At 39.4% G+C, this 3730-nt stretch overlaps 1 pseudogene; it reads left to right on the top strand.

Moving 5' to 3' along the window:
* The first annotated feature begins 259 nt into the window (after positions 1-259).
* Positions 260-3730, top strand: part of LOC102824984 — a 105865-nt pseudogene continuing 102394 nt past the window's right edge.

The raw sequence follows: 3730 nt of genomic DNA, 5'->3' as shown, positions 1-3730 counted from the left end.
CAGCATCGATGGACTCAAGCGTGGCAACAGTAGTAAATTTGGCCCAGGATCAGGCAGTGTTTCATTATGCTGTGCATCAGGTCGCTATGAGTCGGTCCCGAGTTGATATCCCCTAACAACAAGTATTTACCTTTGTGGCCTTTAACTCTTGTGCTCCTCCCATTGTCTTCCTTTGCTTTGGTTTGGGAAATTTTACATCAAATGTGGAGAATCACAGAAAACAACAAAATTAACATGCCTTTAAAGGAGAGCTACCGTGATGCCTGAAATGAAAGGTAATGGGAGCATTGGTTGGGAGATGTCTAGACAAGGTTTCTCCAGGGCTGTGACTCAGTTTTGAGAAGTGAAGGAAGTATATAGGCAAACCAAAGAGTCTTCTTAGTGGAGTGAAAAAGACTGTGCACAGACCCTGAGGCAGGTTGAACGTTGCATTTGCTTGGTACTCCAAAATATATGCATGGCTAGAGCATGGATATCAGATGTTGAGCAAGATAAGGTTGGGTTGGGGTAATGATGAAGTTTTATGGGGTCTTGTAGGCCGCTTTATTGGGTTTATCACTCTTTTTAAGAGAAATAGGATACTCTTAAGGAGTTTTAAGCAGGGAAGTGTCAAGATCAGATTTCCACTTTGAAAAGAACATTCTGACTCCTAAATGAAGGATCGCTTGAAAGAGCATTCTTTCTCAAATACTCAGATTCTATCTACACTGACATTCATCCCACTGTAGTGTATTATTATTTTTTAGTGAAGGCATGCATCCCAGAGCAGAGGTCAACGATCTTCTTCACAAGAGCTGGAGCCATAGAAAGGGAAGTAGAGGAGAAGGGCATAGGGAGTAGGGCAGTTGTTTGTTGTTGTTTTATTGCTGTCAACTCTGTTTCAATTCATAAGGACCCTGAATAGGGTTTATGAGGAGTGGCTGATGAGTTTGAACCACTGACCTGTCAGTTCAAGCTGATCTTGTGGTCCAGTGCTTTCCTACAGCATCACACCAGGACTTAGAGTAAGGCAGGGAGGGTGTCCAAATTAGCCTGCTTATCAGTTTAGATATAGCACTCCATCTCTAAATGGTCACCATGTTACTGTTGTGTTACTGTGAAGTGCCTTCGAGTCAGTTCCAACCCATAGCGACCCTGTATAGAGTTCAAACTGGCCTTGCATACCAGTGCACTAACTCACAGCACTACATCAGGACTCCATATCAGATTGTAAATGTAATAGTTTGTTGAAAAGTAAAAAGAGAAGCCATTAGAAGGATTTAGAGGCATTCCAGGATCGATTGAGATGCTGTAAAACTAGGCTTAGTTTGAATAGGATCTATGAGTATTATATGACGTTGAGTTGATTCCAACCCATAACAACTCCACGTGACAAAGTAGGACTACCCCATAGGATTTTATATGTTGTAATCTTTATAGGGGAGTCCTGGTGTGGTGCTATGGGTTAGTGCAGCAGACTGCAAAGCCATTTGAACTGCAAGGTCGATGGTTCAAGCTCACCAGCTGCTCCTTGGAAACCCTATACAGGGCCGCTATGGATTGGAATCAACTCAATGGCACTTAACAACAACAACAGTCTTTATAGGAGCACATCACCAGTTCTTTCTCTCATAGAGCCACTGGGAAGATTGGAGCCACCAATCTTTCAATTAGCAGGTGAGTGCTTAACTGTGCCATCAGAGTTCCATTAAAAAGGTCTAAAAAACTGCAAAGAATCTTGGTAAGGAAGCTAAAGAAGGAGACAAAAATATTCACCTCCACACACTCAAAATAATTTTTAAAAGAGTGAATGCTAAATAGTCAATAAATAGCAAACATTCATTTGGGTATTGATTCATGGAGGATCTCTGGTCCCTACACATAGTCATCTCTCCCAACACACTCACAGACACCTGACTGCTTTTACCACCTTTCAGGGCTCCATGCAAAAGTGCATTTGCAATTGTTCTGCCAGCCTGGAACTCCCACTTCATCTAAACATTTTCATTGCTGCTTGTTGATGGCAAACAGGAACAAGGGGGAGAATGTTGAGTTTGCATATAGATAACTAGTTCTGGTTTCTGCTCACTAGTTATGTGGCCTTAAATAAATCTCTAGTCCTCTGTGAACCTCTGTGTCCTCCTCCATGAAAGGAAAGCAATAGCAGCAGTTAACTTACAGAATACAACACAACCAAAAGAAATAATAGACACAAAAAAAACAAATATTGTAGGATCCTACTTAAGTGAAATATTCAGAACAAGACAATGTATAGAAACCAAAGTGTATTAGTGTGGCACTGTAAGATAATCACTGAATTGCTAACCACAAGGTTGGAAGTTCAAATCTACCAGTTGTTCTTTGGAAACCCTATACAGAGTCGGTATGAATTGGAACCAACTCAAGTGTACTTAACAACAACAAGGGACTAAGAGGAGTGGGAAGTGAGAGGATATTGCTTAAGGGGTACAGAGTTCTTGTTAAGGGTAATAAAAACAAAAAGAAAAGAAACAGAGAGGATTATGTACACATGTGAATGTAATTAATGTTACACATAAAAATGTACACATAAAAATGGTTGAAATGGCAAATATTTCATTATGTATATTTCACCAAAATAAAAATTGAAAAGAGAGGAGATGGAGAAAGAAAAGAAAGAAAGAAAGAAAGAAAGAAGAAAGAAAGATTGAAAGAAAGAAAAAAGAAAGAGACAGACAAAGAGAGAGAGAGAAAGAGAGAGAGAGAGAAAGCGAGAAAGCGAGAAAGAAAGAAAGAAAGAGAGAAAGAAAGAAAGAAAGAAAGAAGGAAGGAAGGAAGAAGAGAAGAGAAATGAATCTAGATGCATTTTTAAACCAGTAGTTCTCAATCCTGACTATGATGTAGAAACCCACTATTTGTTGCTTGCTTCTTAAAAGATGAACACCTTTTCCAGACTTACTGAATCATAATATCCAGGGATAAAACCCAAAAATCTATATTTTTATGTAGCCTCAAAGTGATTAAAAGTGGTTACCTACGAGAGTCTAAGGGCAGAGAGGGTGAGAGATTTTTGCTCAAGAGGTATAAGGTTTCTGTTTGGGAAGACTAAAAAGTTTTAAAAATAGATGGATAGTGATGGTTGCAAATATGGTGAATGTAATTCATTCCACTGAATCCTGCACTTAAAAATGGTTAAAATGGCAAATTATATGTTATACATATATTGTCACAATAAAATTAAATAATAAAATTTTTATTCGGGACTGAAAACTAATATAAACCTCAATTTTAAGACATACACTGCTCTCCAGTTCCATTGACCCCATCATAGTCTGGCTACCATGCTCTACCCTTCCTCCTGTGTTCAATACTTGGTCCATCCAAGTGCCCACTACTGACAACACTCAAGGGACCTCCTATAATTGTAAATCAGACATGCCAACACTAATTTGAATACCTTCAAGCACCTCTCATTGCTCTTCCAATAGGAATAAACTCTTGACTATGACCTTCTCTAGCCTCTGTTGTCCTCTGACCTCATCCCCTCCCATTCTCTAGGCTCTAGTTCTATCTGATTTTCCAACAACACACCAGCTTCCCTTTCCCTGAGGACTTTTGCACTAGATGACCATCCAATCTCAAATAATCCCTTCCCACCTACCAATAGCCATCACAACACCTGATTATTTTCTTCAAGTCACTTACTATTCTCTGAAGTTAATCATTTGGTTTCTTGCTTTGACCCATCTTCCCCTGGATGGAATGTAAACTC

This window comes from Chrysochloris asiatica, unplaced genomic scaffold (assembly GCF_000296735.1).
Source record: "Chrysochloris asiatica unplaced genomic scaffold, ChrAsi1.0 scaffold00073, whole genome shotgun sequence".
NCBI classification, from domain to species: domain Eukaryota; kingdom Metazoa; phylum Chordata; class Mammalia; order Afrosoricida; family Chrysochloridae; genus Chrysochloris; species Chrysochloris asiatica.
The sequence above is the reverse complement of the archived record's forward strand: the minus strand, read 5'-3'. Positions and strand labels throughout refer to the sequence as shown.